The sequence below is a fragment of the Megascapheus bottae genome, chromosome 7, assembly GCF_031878675.1.
Source record: "Megascapheus bottae isolate mThoBot1 chromosome 7, mThoBot2.hap1, whole genome shotgun sequence".
Lineage (NCBI taxonomy): Eukaryota > Metazoa > Chordata > Mammalia > Rodentia > Geomyidae > Megascapheus > Megascapheus bottae.
In genome coordinates this window covers 29,138,497-29,159,840 of record NC_143515.1, presented here as the reverse complement: position 1 = coordinate 29,159,840, position 21,344 = coordinate 29,138,497, and the positions used below count along the sequence as shown (strand labels likewise).

General features: G+C 33.1%; 1 protein-coding gene and 1 non-coding gene across 2 annotated transcripts in view; one reads left to right on the top strand and one right to left on the bottom strand.

Annotated features, from left to right (window-relative positions):
* The window catches only part of Lrrtm4 (leucine rich repeat transmembrane neuronal 4), a 713,810-nt gene that overhangs the window by 678,960 nt on the left and 13,506 nt on the right, over positions 1 to 21,344 (bottom strand). The window lies entirely within an intron of this gene.
* LOC150060495 (small nucleolar RNA SNORA61) lies at positions 17,316 to 17,447 on the top strand. Its single transcript, XR_016536313.1, has one exon. It is a non-coding gene; the product is annotated as a small nucleolar RNA SNORA61 (small nucleolar RNA).

Sequence of the window (21,344 nt, the reverse complement as noted above, 5' to 3'; positions counted from 1 at the left end):
CATCAAATATGGGAATGAATACAAAGTACTGATGACAAATACGTCACCTCCTGATTTTTTGAGAATGATTATACTTTCTTCTAATTCTTAGAAAAAAAAATTAACAGGCCAGGAGTTTGACCTAGTGAAAGAGTGCTTGCCTAGCATGCAGAAGACCCAGGTTCAATTCCTTTCATCTCATACATAAAAAAAAAAAGCTGGAAATGGTGCTATGGCTCAAGCGGCTCTAGCCTTGAGAAAGCCTTAGGACAGAGCCCAGGCCCTTAGTTCAAGTCCCAGGACTCACAAAAAAAATTACTGTATTGTATGTATTTTGATAATGGTCATCTCTCCTTTAAATTAAAAAAGAACCAGAGTTAGTATAGCATGCCAAAAGAATATAAAACTAAGCAGCTCAACATTTTTATTTGTACAAACAATTTACAGCATATCAAAGGATTGTATTTATTTCCCCTTACATGTCAGTTCACTAACAGAAATTTAAAACTTAGATGAAAAGAGAAACTTTAATGTAAATTTAAAATGACATACTTGAAGATCTATCATGCAATACAACAATCTGTTCTGACAAGAAAGTGCAAATAAATGTGAACTCATCTATAACAGGACTCCATAATCAGTGGAAGAATTTAAGGAATTGATTCACATTTTCTTGCCTTTTTTGTAACTCACCTTAAATGTTTGATATATACCTGTTTCTAGAAAGGGTCTCAAATGAACAGAATTATTTGGTTTGATGTGATGGACTTAGCAATCCTATTTACTTTGTAGCTCCTAAAACATAATGAAATAGTGCATAAACCCTATTACTGTACCTCACAGGTGTATGGATAAGTAATACATGAATTTATATATGAATGCATATCTAATACTTCAGTTCTACTCTAAGTTCTTCTGATATTTTCAAATTTCTCCTTTCTAGGAATTTATATTCTGTAAAAATCTGTGCATATATTTCACATTGGTATCAGAAAGCATACGAATTATTCCCACAAAGTGGCTTCCACCTTTCATTTAGATCACTATAAAATATTTACCTTTTATTTGGTGTTCCATAAAAGCTAGCCTTTAAAATAATTTGTGGAATATAATTTTGATATTTAAAGAAAGTTAAACAACCTTTCAGCTGGGTGCCTGTGACTCATGCCTGCAATCCTAGATACTCAGAAGGCTGACATCTGAGAATCACATTTCAAAGCTGGCCCAAGCACAAAAGTCCATGAGAGCCTTATCTCCAATCAACACCAGAAAACTAAATGTGGTGCTATGGCTCAAAGTGGTAAAGCACTAGTTTTGAGCTGAAGAGCTCAAGGACAGCGCCCAGGCCTAGAGTTCAAGCCCAACTGACAAAAAATAGTAAATTAACCTTTTAAAGTATATTCATGAAATATGAAGTATATTCATCACCACACTGTGTGTGTGTGTCTACACAAACTTATTTATTAAAATAAGTATTTTTTGATATAATATCTGACTCTGTTGCTCAGGCAGGATTTAAACTTTTGAGCTTAATAAATTATCCTGTATTGGCCTCCAAAGTATATGCAAATCAAGGTACATTCAAGAGTAAAGAAATACATTCAATAAATAAAATGAGAAACATCATATAAGAATTGTCCTTATGGGGCCGGGAGTTTGGCCTAGTGGTTAAAGTGCTTGCTTAGCATGCATGAAGGCCCAGGTCTGATTCCTCCGTACCACATACATAGAAAAAAGCCGGAAGTGGTGCTGAGGCTCAAGTGGTTGAGCTCTAGCCTTGAGAAAGTCCAAGGAGAGTGCTCAGGCTCTGAGCTCAAGCCCAGGACTGGCAATAATAATAATAATAATAATAATAATAATAATAATAATAATTGTCTTTATTTCCAAAGCATGGACTATAGTCTTAAGCAATAATTATTACAGTCAGCCATAAACCATGCCTAATTATTTTAGCAATTAAAGAAATAATTTGTACTATGTGGCTCACTCCAGTTAGAATGGCCAGGATCAGGAAAACTAATAACAACAGATGCTGGAGGGGATGTGGCCAGGAGGGATCACTACTACACTATTGGTGGGAGTGCAAACTCGTTCAACCACTATGGAAAGCAGTATGGCAGTTCCTCAAAAGACTAAACATAGAGCTCCCCTATGACCCAGCAATTCCACTACTTGGCATTTACCCAATCATCCAGAAACAAGGACGTACTAAATCCACCAGCACAACAATGTTCATTGCAGCACTATTTACCATAGCAAAGATATGGAACCAACCTAGATGTCCCTCAGTTGATGAGTGGGTCAACAAGGTGTAGTATTTGTACACAATGGAATTCTATGGTGCTGTCAGAAAGAATGACACTGCCCCATTTGTTAGGAAATGGAAAGACTTAGAAAAGATCATATTAAGTGAAGTAAGCCAGACTCAAAGGAACTTAGACTCAATGGTTTCCCTCATTTGTCATAATCAGTAGAAACCTTGGGCTCTCCTAGCAGAGACTTGCAATAGAGCAAAACCTTGATACAAAAGGCCATATAGTAGGACGCTGAATGAAAGGATCTCTAGGATATAGAAACATAAGCCATATAATGAATGATTGTTTTTCTTAATATACTATGTTATCTCTCATCTGTTTTGCTATCCCTTGGTTATCTCATATTGTTACAGTATCTCACTTTGTTGTCTGATATATTGGATATATTTGTATTTGGTTATTTGAAATTGGATAGGGAAGGGGGGAAAACAAGATGAGGGGTGAGGGTGGGGGGGAGGGAAATGGGGACCAAGACATGTGAAAGGGTATCAATGTATGGGAATTAATGCACCATCTATCTGGCAAATATCATGTAACCCTTCTATTAATTACAATAAAAATATATATAAAAAAGAAATAATTTGTAATATGTTTTCAGGGAATGGATAAAATTGATATATTGATATGCTTAGCTTTCTAATTTCTATTTTCATGTACTCCACTGCAATATTTTGTTTACCCAGAACTTTAGATAGGTTCCGATTTTATAAAATGTGCTCGATATTATTCAATTACTATAAAAGTACATTACATAATTGAAGTTGCCATAAGTCTTTTTTTACTGTAATATATAGAGGGTTTACAGTTATATTTGCCAGATAGTAGGTGCATTACTTCTCACACATTGATACCCCTGCTCATGTTTTTGTCCCCATTTCCCTCCCCCCACCATCTCCATAAATCTTATACTAGATGGTTTCAACTTTAACTGAAGTACATTACACTATAAAAAGTAAGGACAGTTGACTGAGATATTTATGGATGCAATAATTATATAGATGAAATAATTATATTTGTAAATTTTATAAATGTAACATGAATATGGATTGAAAGTCATACATATTTTTCCAATTCATTAACAAAATTTATACAAATAAAAATGGTAAAGATTAAAATAGGATTTTAAAGTATTATAGACAAATTTTTTCTTTCAATGATATTGGATGTCTTATGGAAACCATATTGGTAAGGTTCTACATAGGCCTCGGTGTTTTGAGGACAGTAGTATTTTAAAAAATAAAGAAAGACAAGTGAATATTAAATTCTTCCCTTATTCTCCATCACTTTCCTCAGACATAAAACAACTGGACACCAACAAAGCTTTCCTGGAAGCCCTTGCTTAAGATTCTCATACATGTTGCTTTACATCAGTAATGTATCTATATGTATCTGTGTGTCTATATATAGCATTGATTTCAGCCTTGCTAACTTAGAATTACATGTAATCAAAGTAGTATGTTGCATACAATTTTAATTTTTTTGGTCAGTAATGGGACTTGAAATCTGAACCTGGGTGTTGTTCCTCAGCATTTCAACTGAAGGCTACTGACCTATCCTGTGAGCCACAGTGCCACTTCTAATTTTCCGGTGATTAATTGTAGATAAGAGTCTCATGTTCTTTACATGGGTGAGCCAACAACATCAAGCAGTAGTTTTACTCATGCTGTCCTCTAAACATCTATGTGAAGACTGAGTCTATCCAATAAGACTAGACAAAAAATGAAGAACAGAAACAATGAAATTTTGCCATGGAGGTGTAAAATTTTATGTTCTAAACAGAATAAAATGAAAGAAATAAATAGAAAATAGAAAACATTGCATCTAAAGAAATAAAATGTCTCCATGGAAACTAAATTTTTTTCTAAAAACTAGGGACATATCAGGTAGTGAAAATAGTTTTCTTACATTTTAGAAGGAGTGGGAGTTTTAGCTTGAGTGGTAGAGTGCCCCCTAGCAAGCACAACGTCATGAGTTGAAAACCCAGTACCACCAAAGTAAATTTAAAAAAAGAAAGAAACAAAAACAAACATAAAGTTCTTATACTAAACAATTGGAAATTTTATATTTATCTTTTTAAAAGGATAAAGAAAGAAGTGGCAGCCTTTAATCCTAGCATTGAGAATACCACATTTCAGGGCCAATCCAAGCAGAAAAATGGGTGAGTTGCTATGTTACACCATAGCCAGACACATGTGGTGCTTTTGTCATCTGAAACCTCCTAGATAGATTGACTAGTTTGTGGTTGCAGGGCAGTCTTGGCAGAAATTTTCACAAGACTCCATCTCAAAGAATGTAAACTTCATGTGCCAGCATGGTCCTGCCATCGCACCTTTTCAAGACAAAAGCTAACCAAAACAGGTCATCACCCAGCCAGTCACGAGGGCAAACAGTGAGTCTGTCTCAGTGATAACCAGTGTGAAAGAGGATTAGAGGTGCTTAGATGTCTGATGGCTTCAAATTAAATTTACTGAATATAAAAAGCGATTGCTGGGTGGGCAGTATGGCAGAGTGACAGAGTGCTTACCTAACATGCACAAAGGACTGGGTTTGATTACTTGGTACCACATACACAAAAAGAGCCGGAATTGGTGCTGTGGCTCAAGTGGCAGAGTGCTTGTCTTGAGCAAAAGTGCTCAAGTACACTTTCTACATTATGTGTGCATACATACTGTGATATATATTGAGAGAATTAGTATTTAAGCAAGATGTGTGGCAGCAGAGAAGGGAATTATAAGAGTGCAAATACAAAGTATAAAATTTAAACATTTAAAATGTATTTTCTCTTTATATAACTCTGTAAATGAATATCACTTTAACCTAAAATTCATAATTTTAATAAATTAGCATTTACCATATCATGAAGATGATTTCAATAGATGTGAACTATTAATGTATATAAAAATGAGTTGACAAACATCTATGAGGAGTCATAGAAAATCAAAAGAATTACATGAGTAATATCAATAATTTAAATAAGTGTGTGTTTTTTGCATAATTTGTAGCAAGACACAAAAATAATGAAAATGTTCACAACCTATCTGAAAATGGCAAAGTTAAAAAGAAGCATTCTCTACAGATTTGAGGAAAATTACTAATATTTTACAGGTATCTACTTGAGTCTTATATTACTGTGATATTACTTAAAAACAGCATTTCTGAAAAAAATTAAAAAATAACATTTCTGTTTCCTAAAGATAGTTTAGTAGTACAGCTCGAATGCTTGGAATTTGGGGAATCTAATCAAATATCTTTTCTGTATTAATGATTTATTAGAAATCATCTACATAGTTATGGCATACCACATGCAATATCCTTTATTATGTACCTATACATTCATCATTTGCTGAGGAAAATAGAGAATTTTTACATAGTAAAACTTTGCAGTTAAAATCAAGTGCTATTGTTGTATGCAATTATGGACTACAGAACACTTACCAAATTCTGTGAAAAAAAGAAATCTACAACAGGAAAAATAAGTTTTCATTAAAAATGAAGGATCTGAAAACCTTTAATTATGTAGTTACTTTGGCTTTTGTATTTGTTTGAAATATCCTACACAATCCATTCTCTAATAATCTGCTAAAATATTTCTGTTTTCCTTATGGATGTTACTACTTCTCCAAACATAGTAATATACTGTGGTCTATACACATAATGGAATTCTATGCTTCTGTCACAAAGAATGACATTGCCCCACTCTTGAGGAAATGGAAAGACTTGGAAAAAATCATATTAAGTGAAGTAAGTCAGACCCCAAAAAACATAGATTTTATGGTTTCCCTCATTTGTGATAATTAGTATATGTTTAAGAAAGTCTTAACAGAGGATCACGATAAGCTCAATCACTATGTACATATGACTGCATATGATGATGCTAAAGGTAATGAACTTCAAGATATGGAAATATGATGTTTTTCTATATGGTTGTTGTTTTTAATGTACTAGTTGAAGTTATTTCTATTTTCCTCTCACTTTTTTCCTCTTATGATTTATCCTCTGTTGTCACTGTATTTGATTTTGGTACCTGGTTTATTGTACATATGTTTATCTGAATTTGAGCAGGGAAGGGGAATAACAAAATAATGAGAAAAAGGGCACAAAGTGAAACAATGCAATGGTGATACTCACAAGACAATATGTTGGAAATGAACTTTACAACTTGGGGAGGTTGTAGAGGAGAAAAAGTGGAAAGAAAAGGGTGGAGACAACAGTGTTCAATAAGAAATGTACTATAACCCCTCTGTATACCACCTTGGCAAGAAAAATTTAAAATTAAATAAAATATAAACACAGAAATAAAGAAATATACTAATAATCCATGAATGCACAGTGCCCCAACTTCTAGCTGCTTTTCCTGTTCAAGCCATCCCCTAGGTGGAGACAGATCTTAATTCTAGCTACTAAGAAGACTGAGGTTCCAAGGACTGCCCTTGAACAGGAGAACAGTGGGAACAGGAAAGTTCATAAGTCTCCATCTCTAAAACACAGAGCACAGAAGCATGAGTCCAGTGGTTTATAGAATACCAGCCTACTGAACATAAGGCTCCAAATTCTAATGCCAATCCAACCAAAAACAAATTAAACCCCAACCAAAACAATCCTTAAAAAATATGAGCAATGGAACCAATCAGTATGATTCTCAATGCTAAGCGCAGAATAAAACTCTGTCTAACCTCACAAAACAAAAAGAATATTAGTGATGGAAAGGAAGGATCCTGTCTCTCCTTTTGCTTTCCTGTGTTCTTTTTATTCTGTATGATTCTACCAGGCTTTATTACTTTGTGAAACCATGACTAACATAACATATGCTGTATTAAAATGTGTATGTTGATATTTGAGGATAAAATAGTGACAAAATCACCAACATGCTAAAGATTATTCATTCGTTTACCTCTCTTGGAATAGTCCATGTGTCTTTCTTGGTCAGTCTACCACCAATCTCATCCATTGCTTTGAAACAACTGTTTGATCACTTTAGATTAGTGTGCATCTCATAAGTGTTTTATTTATTAATGTATGAAGTCAAATAGAATGTTCTCTCCCTGATGTGACTTTTTCCACCGATCCAAAATTTGTCTAAAAGAATCTATTTTGTAGCACCAATACTTTGTGCCCTTGGGTAGAGGCCAGGTATAAGGATAGATCAAAATTTGGTTTTCATTCATTTTATTTGGATTGTTTCAGGTTCTACAACATATTCATGTGCACAAGTCTTGGTGAAGACAATAGTTGTTGTTGTTTTTCTCTCTTTTGTTTTTCTTCCCAGTCCTGGTGCTTGAACTAACTGTCCTTGAACACTTTTTGCTCAAGGCTAGCGATCTGCCACTTAAGTCATAGAGCCACTCCTAGCTTTTTCTGTGTATGTTGTTCCGGAGAATCAAACACAGAGCTTCTTGCATGCTAAGTGAGCATGTTATCACTAGGCCATGCTCCTGACCCTTGTGCGATAGCTTTTATAGATCTTGGATAAAGAACTAAGTGCGCTAGCTTTTATAGATCTTGGATAAAGAACTAGAACTACAGTGACTAGGTGAGGAGGCTGGATCTGACCTCACATTTTAAAGAACTTCCAAATGCTTTTCTGAAACTTCTAGCAGCAGTGTTTAAAATCTGATTCTTCTGTGACTTGCCAATACTTCCTATGTCAAACATTCTCATTTTTCCATTTGTTTCCATTTGTGGATTTTATTTTCATAATAATGACATTCAAATACCAGGATGTTTAATTTTAATGATAGTATTTTGCTTTGTTTCTTCATGAATGAGGTTGTTGTTACAGCTATGAAATCTTTACTTAAAACAAAACAACAAGAAACTTTTCCCAATGCTATATTATGGATGTTTTATAAAGTAGGATGGATATTTAGGTCTATTATCAATGAAATCAAATTTATATGAGTATGTGGTATTTCTTTTTCTTTTGCTTTGCATGTAGATAACAATAATCGATTCTTGAAAAGACTTGGACTTGTCCTTTGTACTGCTTGCACACTGTTGTCAAAGATCAGTTATGTGTATGTGCGTGAGTGTGTGTATCTCTGGACTCTTCATTGATTTATGTGTTGATCTTGATGTCAATTTTTCTGTGTGTAGGATGGTAAAGAACTGTCTTGAAAGTAGTAAAGGATGTTCTTCTATATTTTCATTCCTCTACACATTGTTTTTTAAATTCTACTTTATTGATTTTTAATATGCATTGTAAAATGTTTGAATGTGTCAATTTTCAGGAAACAAATACGCAGATATTTTGGTTGTTCTTTGGTTCTGATAATGGTAAAACCAAAATCAGTCTGGGGAGTTGATAACAACAAATCTTCCAGTTCACCCTACACATTACTCATGTCTTTTTTAAGTTATTTCCACAATATTTTTTAAGTTTGAGTACAAGTTTTGGATACTCCTGTGAAAATGATCTCCAAGTGTGTCAGATTTTTTTTTCATGTGGAGTGTAAATGATACGGTTTCTTGTTGCTATGAATACAGATACATAATTATTTTCTTATGTAAAAATATGTGCCATTTAAATATACCATGTTATTTTAGTAAGTATTTTAATGGGTCTCTTTATATTCTCTACATTTATGGTCAAATCACCTGCATAGAAAAGTAACTTTTTATGTTTTAAATCCAATATGGAGACCTTTTACTAGTTGTTTCCTGCATAACTCATTGGGTAGAATTTTTACTTAATGACAAATTGAGTGGTAAATACTAGGACCAACCTGTTCCTCCAGGTCTAAGGATGAAAACAGTCAGCTTTTTCCCTTCATGTAGGATATCGGAATCTTTTAGATTTTTTTCAAGAAATTTTCTGCTACAATAGTTTGGTCAGTTTTTATAGATATGTACATTGGATTTTTTAAAATGATTTGACATGTCTAGATATCCATTATATGATTAATTACATTGACTTACCTGGAAAAGTAATATCAGCCATGCAAGCTGGGGATAAATTTCTCTTGGTTGTGCTTATATAATTTTGAGTGTAATTTGTTAAATATGTATATGTTTCACCTTTCTTTCCTACAACTTACTCATCTTCTTTTGATGTCAGGGTAATGATTTTTCTTCTTGATTTCTGTACTAAACAAGGCACATTTAGATGATGCTTTAATAAATGTGGAGATAAATCTATTGCCATTAAGTAAACATTTGTATATTTTTAAGACAATCGGAGATTTTACAACAATCATCAGTGGCTGAACTTGTTTTAAATGTCCTTGTTTTATGATTGAGTACATCAAATATCTGAATTGATGTTACCATTCTCATTTCAAACATTATTTGTCTTTATTTTTTTTCCAGGGTCAATCTGACTAGAATTTACCAATTATGTTATTTGCTTTAAGAAGTAAAATTTTTGTTTCATCCATATTTTTATTATTTTTCAATTATTTGATTCATTTCTATTGTTTTATATTAATCTTATTCTCATTTGCTCTCTTTCTTTGGGGTAAATTTAAAGTTAGAGATAAAGTCATCCACTTGAGACATATGTCTCTGCATTGTAGTATATTACAATCTAAGTATTGGTCTTAGATTTTATTTATTTTAGCCTATAATCAGGACATGTGCCCATATATTCCTTTTGTAATAAATTTCTACAATTTCAGATATTCAATAAGACAATAATTAACTATTTATATAAAGTCATATTCCCTCATCATATACTATATAAATATAAGCATACATATGTATATAAATAAATATGTATGTATTATGCATGGAAATATTTAGGCATGCATGGAATCATAGAGATAGACACACACACATATATATGTACACACATGCAGACACATATATACACATACATTACCTTTATCTTTTATAATGACATATACACAAAATCTTAACATATATCTCATTGTTTCAAATTTACAATAGTAACAAATATTGGGAATGTCTGATTAGGGCAAAACTAGCATAGTATCATAAGAAATAATAGACTGAGTTTATAACAAAATCTATGTAATGTTCTTTATTACCTGATGTTTTCTTATTAACTCATAGAATACAGAGAACCATTATTTAAAAAGCTACAAAAGAAGATATTTGTCATAGGCTATATTGTCTGTGCATGATATCAAAGCTAAATATGGCTGAAGTCATGTATAAACCCAGTTATTTTATACTTCAAAAGATTTCAAAATGGAAAAGAAGGAAGAAACATTATTTTATTTTAATTTCACCCTCTCTGTCAGTCTATTGCATTTGCTCAGATTTGCTCAAATTTCATTACCTGTGAACCTCAAATTCAATTGGAAGAAATCTTTCATCAAGAATTTAACCATATCTCTCCCATGTAATAGGAGAAAATTCTTCCATCTGTGAAAATTGCTTCCTCCAATAGAGCATATCATCTGAAAAGCTGTCTTCTTAGAGTGTAGGAAATTACTGAAGTACCTTCTCCAATCTCCACATTTTTTCCTGAAACTAGTTTCCTCCTGCACATTTTCCTTTAGTGTGTTCAAATCCAGTTACTTGCTTTTTTGTTTCACCTTTCCTCTTCCTTTGCGAATCCTGCATTGTGAACTGTCTGCCAGCTTCTCCCATTTTCCTAACAAGTAGGCATGCAAGCTAAGATATAGCTAAATTCACTATTGCCTAACTACCAGAATTGGTTGATAATACTTATTTCCCACAAATTACTCAAGGTTGCAGCAGAAAGATTCAATTTCCCTAATACATAATTATACTCGTCCCCCAATGTCATTCCTTCTTCAAAATTCCAGAATTCTATAATACTACATTGTGGCAATATTATTTATCTCATCCCTCCACCCCCCAGTATAGGAATAGTAGTGCTTTAACAAATAGAAAGTTTTCAATCCTTCAGCCTTGATAAGACAAGCCTATTAACTATATTGTCAATACAATCTTGACCCTAGTTTTGTCAAATGCCTGCCCATAGAAACTCAATTTTGAGGTGAGTCTGACTTAAAATTGGAGATAACTATCAATTGCTGTGTAGATTATGCATTGATTTTTAGTTATTGCATTCAGCTCTCAAGGTTTCAAGATCATCAGTTTTTCATGGTCTCTGAGACCACATTCTAATACTATGTTAGTGATTCACAGTCATGACTGGTATTGCTTTTGCTTCTCCAAAGGTCACTGAACAAAATCTGAGAAATTATGTACTGTCATTATGGAGAAAAGTGTGACTGATATTGATTGGTGTCTTTGGATATAGAATTGGAGTATGCCCTACAATATTCAGCCCACCTCTACACAAAAATTATTATCATTAAAATATTAATAGTCTGGAGGTTAAACAGCCCTGTACAAGAAGCTGTCTCTTAGGTGTTTTTCTTTTAATTATATGGAAATGTGTGTGCAAAAAGTGCTGACCCAATATACATATGTCATTGAGAAAATGTCATATTGGTTTTAGCCTTATACATACTAATCTAGGCCTGCCTAGTTATGCCAAGTATTAATTTGTCTCTAGGATACAAGAAAAGAAAATATGTGAACAAAGGATTAAAAATAAGCTACCTATTCCTATAATTATTTTTGTTTATAATGTTCATTTTTTAACTGGGATTAATAACGTTTGAAGCACAACTGTAACCAACACTTTAAAGCCCCAGTGAAACTCTCTCTAAAACCTCTAAAATGTGAACTATCTCTAAATATTTAAAAGTTTCAGCCTGTATCAGTGGCTCCAGCTTGTTATTCTAGGTATGCAGGAGGCTGAGATCTGAGAACCATGATTTGAAGCTAATTGGGGCAGGAAAATCTTTCTTATCTACAATTAACAACCAACAAAGTAGGAAGTGGAGCTATTGCACAAGTGGTGAAAGTACCAGCCTTGAGCAGAAAAGCTGAGAGCCAGCACTCAGACCCAGAGTTTAAGAGCCAGGACTGGTCCTCCAATGAAAATAAATATAACTAACTAAATAATTAACTAACTAAATAAATTCAATGTGATTTTTACACATATTACAAGTAATAACTTCTCCTATTTCTTACCAACTAATAAATCTGTTCATATATAATCATACCTCTTGGCCTTCAGTGCATACAAGTTTTTCTAGGCTAAATGATTAGCACATCTTAAATTCACCGGCTTATTTGGACTTTCTTATTCTTGCTACTCGCGATACCATACAAATGAGTATGAGAGCAGGGAAAGATAATAAAGAAGTAAAGGATATTTTTCCTTTATAGTGCAGCACAGTTTGCCTAATTCTATTTTAATTGAGAAGTCCTGCCAGACCAACACATTGTGAGCCTCTCTGCAGAAGCTTAGAACTATTATTAATTGTAAATAATATTTAATCTCTGGAAACTCCATCTGTACTCATGCTTCTTCCTCTCCAGAACTGTGGTGGCAATGACAAAGGGGGATGTTTTTAAGAATCCTCATAGCTTCTATGATAATAATTGGAGCAGGGTGGTCAATAAAGTAAAAAAAAAAGAATATGGATGTCAGCAATGGAAATGTAACAAAAGGTAATCAATTTATTTATTTATTAAACCAAAGAAAATAATTTGAAGCACTGGTAGATGAGGATTTTTTTTTCTATGATAGCTTCTGGTTGTAATGGGAAGATGATAGAATCATCCAAATATACACAAAATATTAACAAGACAGAACAAATAATATCCATAAAGGAAAACACATCATATTGTACTTAAAAATCATAAAGTAATGATCAATGTCCAATTTTATTTTAAAAGAAATTTCTCGAACCTATGTGCATATATTTGTAGTGTTTTGGTATACATTTATTTAATTAAATAGCATAAATTAGAAGTAAAGTTTATGATAACAAGAAAAACCTAGCACTTCAAAATACTAATGCACTCTAGATTATACATTTTAAAAAAGACAATGCTGATAAATTCAGCAAAGTTATTTTATTACACATCATAATTATAAAGTATCTCTTGATATCTAGAAATACCTTGTAATAGTTTTTTAACAAATTAAGAACAAAGAGGTAAATTTTATTTGTTATGATAAAAATGTGCAAGCTGTACTCCATGAAACAAACTGAAAAACATATAAATATTTAGATCAGTAAAGGTGGCATGAGATATATTGTTGGAGAAGAAGAAGACCTATTGACTCATTCGTACACAGATATATCCAGAAGAATGCAGAATATTCACAATGACTTGGTGATAGAATATGGAGCTCTAAACTTGGTTTCTGGAGAGGATAACAGAAACAAAATAATAGAAAAACAGCCTCTTCAACAAGTTGTGCTGGCAGAACTGGTTAAGCACCTGCAGAAAACTAAAGCTGGATCCTTCTTTGTCACCTTGCACTAGAATTAACTCCAAATGGATCAAAGACCTGGAGGTAAAAGCTGACACACTGAAAACTCTACAGGAAGGAATAGGAGATACACTAGGCCTCCTTGGCACAGGTCGAAACTTTCTTAATAAGGACCAAGAATCACAACAAATCAGAGAAAGGCTGGATAAGTGGGACTGCATTAACTGCAGAGCTTTTGTATGGCAAAGGACATAGCTAGTAAACTAATCAGGAAGCCTACAGAGTGGGAGAAGATCTTCACCAACCAAACAATGGACAAAGGCCTCATATCTAAAATATATCAACAACTCAAAAAATAGAATCACTCCAAAACTAATCTCCAAAGTAACAACCATCCCATTAAAAAATGGGCCAAAGACTTAAAGAGAGTCTTCTCTGAAGAAGAAACAAAAATGGCCTATAGACACATGAAGAAATGCTCAACATCTCTGGTCATAAAAGAAATGCAAATCAAAACAACTCTAAGATTCCACCTCACTCCAGCTAGAATGGCCAGGATCAGGAAAACGAATGACAACAGATGCTGGAGGGGATGTGGCCAGGAGGGATCACTACTACACTGTTGGTGGGAGTGCAAACTCATTCAACCACTATGGAAAGCAGTGTGGCAGTGCCTCAAAAGGCTAAACATAGAACTCCTCTATGACCCAGCAATTCCACTACTTGGCATTTACCCAACCACCCAGAAACAAGGACATACTAAACCCACTAGCACAACAATGTTCATTGCAGCACTATTCACCATAGCAAAGATATGGAACCAACCTAGATGTCCCTCAGTTGATGAGTGGATCAACAAGATGTGGTATTTGTACACAATGGAATTCTATGCTGCTGTCAGAAAGAATGACATTGACCCATTTGTTAGGAAATGGAAAGACTTAGAAAAAATCATATTAAATGAAGTAAGCCAGACTCAAAGGAACTTAGGCTCAATGGGTTCCCTCATTCGTCATAATCAGTAGAAACCTTGGGCTCTACTAGCAGAGATTTGCAATAGAGCAAAATCTCGATACATAAGGACATATAATGTGAAGCTAATTGAAAGGACCTCCAGGATAGTGAAACAAAAGCCATATAATGTATGATTGTTGTCCTTAATGTAGTATGTTGTCTCTCATCTCCTTTGCTGTCCCTTGGTTATCTCATATTGGTATAGTATCTCACTTTGTTATCTGATATATTGAATTTATTTGTATTTGGATATTTGAAATTTGATAGGGAAGGGGGGAAAACCAAGACAGGTGGGGGGTGTGGGGGGGGGAGGGAAACGGGTACCAAGACATGTGAAAGGGTATCAATGTATGTGAATTAATGCACCTTCTATCTGGCAAATATCATGTAACCCTTTTACTAATTACAATAAAAATAAATAAATAAATAAATTTAAAAAAAAAGAAAAACAAGATATAAAATAGTAATATATGTGAATATGAAAATGTCATACAATCAACAGAAATTAGACAAAAATGTGGGTAAAATATTTGAAATAAGAAAATTGAAGCAGAGTGTGCATTGCTTATATCAGTAATCCTCGCTACTCAGTAGATTGAGATCTGGGCTCAAAACCAGCTCTGGCAGGAAAATCTGTAATATCTTTATTGCCAATGAACTGTCAAAAAGCTGAGAGTGAAGTTTTGCCTCAAGCTGTAGAGATGTGGCTGAAGCCATAGAGCATTATACTTGAGTACATCAGCTCAGGGATTCCTGAGTTCAAGTCCAAAGATTGGTACCAAGAAAAAAGAAAGCAAAAATAAAATATGTTCTAATTTAATAAGCTACCTAAGCATTATGTGAGAGTACCAGCAAAGAAAAATGAAACCAATATATGTATGATGCATAAATATTTTAAATATATTTAATTATTAAATTTAAGAATCATTCAGTGTGATAAGATGGCAAATGAAACTGGGGAATTAGGTAAAATCATTGACAATGGAAAGGTGATTGAATGTAAGTTATGCAGGCATGGATAAAAAAACACCACAAACTAAAAATAAAATTGAATATTTATTTTAATATTTTCAAGTGAAATCATTGGTAGCACATTGCAAACACAGAACAATAAAATAAAATTTAAATTAATTTATTTGAAGATTACTTTTGAATCATTCACTCAAAGTTACATGGAAAAAATTAAGTGACATGCTCTGAGTAAAAAATATATGGTGTGTACAGAAGACTGATTCATTAAGTATATTAAGATAGATTATTAGTCAATATAATTCTATAATATCTATAATTAGTCACAAAATAATAAAATGAACATAAATTAAACTTAAAGTATATATAACTCAAACAATATGAGAAATTGTAAATAACACAGCATATGGCAAAAGAACAGCAAGTACAAATGATGATAACTGAAACATAACATTCTAAACAAAGAGGAAATACATCATGAAATGAGAAATATAAAATAAATTGTAAATAATTAAATTAGTGGAAAAACAGAAGTTTAAATGTTAACATTTTAACATTTTTAAATGTTTCTTCAAAAACATTGAACAAATTCCAAAGCATACCCACAAAAATAATATCCAGTAGTGTGATGTATAGACAAATACAAAAAGATGCTTGTTAAATATTAAATGTAAATGGGAAATTATTACTTTCGTTATTATTTTGGGATTATAACATGGTTTTTAGTTAATGACTTATAGATATTTTATGTATAGGCCCTCACATTAGACCAGGTCCAGCCATGCACAAGGGTCCCCCTAGTTCTGTCCCATAAAAACCTACAGTTCTGGAATTTGTCAACAAAAAGTTGTTCAAAATAAGTTACTATTTTTTTTTTCCTTATGCTGAATTCAAACATAGCCCCCCTATCTCTTCATTACTGGTAGCTTCTTCTAGCTTTTATTTTTAATACAAGTTGCTGTGCTTAATTATTTTGGGTAAAACATAAACATGTGAACAAATATTGAAGAAAATTAATTTGATAATATTTATTAACACATATAATAATAAAAATGCTAATATATCGGCCCATAACAAAATCTATACACTAAAGTAATCTATGGGTGTTTACTTTTAAAAAATAAAAGAATCTTAATAAATTCCAAGTTAAATCTCATTTTATTTTAGAAAAAGTATAACATCAATGAATACATTAAATGATATAACATTATTTATTTCTTTATTATTTCTTTGCCAGTCCTGTGGCTTGAGCTCAGGACCTGAGCATTGTCCTTGGGCTTTCTCAAGGATAGAACTCTACCACTTGAGCCACAGCACCACTTCTGGCTTTTTCTATGTATGTGGAGTGCTGAGGAATCGAACTCTGGTCTTCGTGCATGCTAGGCAAGCACTCTTACCACTAGGCCAAACTTCCAGCCCCCATAATTTATTTTTAATAGCATTTATTTAAAGACACTTGGAGACTCTTGTACATATGTTATTATTCACCACAACTAACATGTAAACAGCACAGATTTCCACATGCTCTTATAGTAGATAAGAATCAAGAAAATATCATATATATGATATATATATATATACCATATAATATGATGTTTATATCATATGATATGTATCATATATTTCCTAGATATCCATGATCTATCATAAATGTCATGGATAAATATTCTATATAAGCTGGGTGTCAGTAGCTTCCAATCATAATCCTAGCTACTCAGGATGCTACTCAGGAGATCTTAGGATCAAGGTTCCAAACATCAGGAGCTTTGAGGTCTTATTTCTAATTAATTATACAAAAAGGCAGAAGTAACCTTATTCCCTTTCCCATCAGATCTTAATGCTGGTCTTGGTGGTCATAATGGAGGGAAAATAATAGGGAAGCTTGCTCAGAACTTTGCATTGCAGTCCAGCATAGCATGATGGGCTTGCTTCTAACAGCAATTAAAAAAAAAAGAAAAAAGAAAAAAGAAGGCAGAAGTAGAGCTCTGGCTGAAATAGTAGAATGCTAGCCATAATTAAAGAAGTTAGAACAGCATCCAAGCTCTGATTTTTAGCCCCAGATCTTTCATGTGCACGCATATGAGCTCATACACACAAACGCACACACGCATGTGTTTGTATGTGTGTGTGTCTGTGAATCACACATGCATCTTTCTATCCACACACACCCCAAATGAAAATACAGATTTATTTAGATTATATATGTGTATATATAAATATATATATGTGTGTGTGTGTGTGTGTGTGTGTGTGTGTGTGTGTGTGTGTGTATGTATGGCTATATGGAATTGAATTTTACTCATTTGTCAAAAAGAATAATAGATCATTTGAATAGACCTGGAAATGTTTACATTAAGTAAGTCTCTGACATACATAGGATGTGGAAAGGTACACAGGTTCTCCCATAGTTTGATGATTCAAATGATAAAATATAAGAAAATATATACAAGATCTTATTTAGGTACACACGAATCCACTAAAGTACGGTATATCCTAATATATTCAGATTTGGAGTGCATTGATATTACTCTCATGAAGAAATAATTTACTACTTAATCAGATGAATGCCAGTAAATTGGAACTTAATTCATCAGAGGTGGGGGTCAGGAAGGGAAGCACACAAATCAAGAGAGGAAGGGTGGACAGAAACAGATGTGATATTCAATCTTCATGTAAAACTAGAACCAGGAAATCTGAGAGGATTTGCAGAGATGGAACAGAATGATGGAAGGAATGATAAGATAAATTGTAGTGCTTGAAGATGGAGATCATTAGGTAGAGTACAAGAAGATAAATTGTACTCACAAACTTAGAGATTGAACTTAAGCTCTATGTACAAAAAAATATAACAAAAGTAATAAGTAGCCAATATTTATTGTTAGTAATGTTTTAAGACATTACTAGATAAGAGAGTTACAAAGTCCAAGAGTAAGTACTTGTGTGCTTTCTTCCCTTAGATGGGTAGGATTCTAGTAACACAGGTAAGTTACCCAGGCATTTATCATATAATCAAAAGGGCAATATCAACCTTAGAACCTGCCATTCAGAATATTAGATGGAAATTAGTAAAAGGAAGTAAGGGTAATTTGACCACTGAAGGATTATTGTGAAAATCTCAGAAAGTAATACCTAGGAGTTAAGTGAAGGGAGGCAGACAACATTTTTGAGCCACTTTTATACAAAAAAAAATGAATAAGAAGTAAATAGGAGTAAAAGAGAGGCCAATGCAGAGTTCGGCATTGATGAGCAAGGGTGGAATATTGTGTTATGAGAATATGTGAAGTTCGGGACTGTTGATGCATAGTGAGGAACACAGAAGAATAATTACCCAGAGAAATAATCTGTTTACCTTTAGTAAAAAATTGGCAAAGTATTCATGGTATATAAATGAAGGAAAGGAGTAGACAGAGAAAGATGAGAGAGGAATTGCATGAGAGAACTACCATAAATAAAAAACAAAACAGTACACAGGTAGAGGAATTTGATCCAACAAAAGCAGATAGAAAGGAAATGTCCTATTTTTAGAAGCCCTGATAAAATATTTGAAGAAAGAACAGACCATTTGTTGAATGTCATTATAATATCAAAGGAAAGCATAGAATAATAAAGTTATGCAGTTCAGTGATAATGAACAGTTGCAAGCTTTGAATGAACTGATGGCTTGATAGGCTCTGATGGCAGATTGTGGTGAATTGAAGAACAAGGAATTGATGAGCCAAAATAGACTTTGGAATAGGGAGACATGAGACAAGAAAGTTGTGGGGAAAAGACTTCAGTTAGGATAAAAAATAAAATTTTCCTTGTTTTGTTCCTGAAAGTAACCTCAAGTTTATTTAAAATGCCATGAAAATTTTATCAACTGAGGTCAGCATACTAGTCTGTGAGACAAATCCAGGCTACATTCTGTTTATAAGTTTTTCTCGTGCATAAATGTGTTTTGCCTCAATGTATATCTTGTAGTATCTCTGATGCTACGATGGTAAAATACTTGTGACAGAGACCAGATGACTTAAAAGTCTAAATAGTTGCAATCTTGTTCTTGACAGAAATAGTTTAATAATCCACCCCTCCCTCCACTTACACAAATTAAAAATAATAATTTGATCACCCATGAAAAGGCAATGGAACTAGTACTTTAAAATGACTCACAGGGGCTAGGAGTTTGGCCTAGTGATAGAGTGCTTGCCCAGTATGCACAAAGACTTGGTTCGATTCCTCTGTACCACATATATAGAAAAATCTGGAAGTGGTGCTGTGGCTCAAGGGGTAGGGCTCTAGCCTTGAGAAAGCCCAAGGACAGTGCTCAGGCCCTGAGTTCAAGCACCAGTACTGGCAAAAAAAAAAAAAAAAAGACTTACAATGTCATTGTAGTGATAGGATTTATTCAGACACAGATAAGAACATACTCTAGAAAAACAAATAAAGAATACAGATGAAATATCCTTTAAGAACATAGGCCCAAATAGTCTCCCTCATTTGTCATAATCATTAGAAACCTTGGGCTCTCCTAGCAGAGATTTACAATAGAACAAAATCTAGAGATATTAGGCCAAATAGTATGACACTAAATGAAAGGACCTCCAGGATAAGGAAACCAAAGCTATATAATGAATGACTGTTGTTCTTAATGTACTATGTTATCTCTCATCTCTTTCGCCATCCCTTGGTTATCTCATATTGTTACAACATTTCACCTTGTTATCTGATATATTTTATATGTGCTTAATAGGTTATTTGAAATTGGATAGGGAAGGGGGAAATCAAGATAAGTGGGGGGAGGGTGGGTGGGAAATGGGGACCATGTCATGAGAAAGGGTATCAATGTATGTGAAGTTATACACCTTTTATCTGGTGAATATAATGTAACCCTTCTATTAATCATAATAAAAATCTTATTAAAAATCCTTTAAGTTGAAGACAATTACTATATATATTTTAATGTATAAATCATTAGTAATTATAAAGAAGAAATTAATAAAATTGATACAAAAATTTTAAGTAAGGAATTATACATCTTTCTGAAATGTGTTTATTTAAGGGAAACATACAGCTAATGAAACAATTTTATTCTGAATTAAACCTGTAAAGACAGAGCCAGGAGTCTGGCATAGTGGGTTCAATTCCTTGGTATAGCATACATAGAGAAAGCTGAAAGTGGTTCTGTGGCTCAAGTGGTAGGGCTCTAGCCTTGAGAAAGCCCAGGAACAGTGCAAAGGCCCTGAGTTTAAGCCCCTAGCATCAGCAAAAAAAGTGAAGATCAATGGAGCTCATGAGTTCCTTTAGAGTTTCTAGTTAGTTGGTATATATACACAGATTAAATATGGTAGTAGATGATTGTACCACTGTACTTATTACATGAAAAACATTAAACAAGTTGCATTTTCAGTGAAATGATTGTTGTTTTTTGAGATCCTGTATCTCAATATTCTCATTCAAGAGCAAATGAAAAAGAAATTCTTTTAGTAAAATTTCCTTTAGTGGAATTTAAGATCCATTCTAATAAATCTGAATTTTGCAAATGTGATTGTATAATGGAAAAACTACAGTGGTGTTTCTATTTTATATTTTATGCTAATGAAAGGGATGGATCTAACATCAAATGCAAATACTTGTACACAATCAAATAACTTTCTAAATGTATATTTTCTAGATGCACATTTTCATGATGGGAAAGATAAAAATAGAAATAATAAGGAAACAATGATATAAACTATTACTATTGACATGAAGGATTGTTAATAGGCAGTATTTCAAAGTAACAAAAATATAATACAAATGTAAAACAAATGAAAATAATTTTTCATCCTTGAGGCATTTTAGAGACTTAGAATAAACAG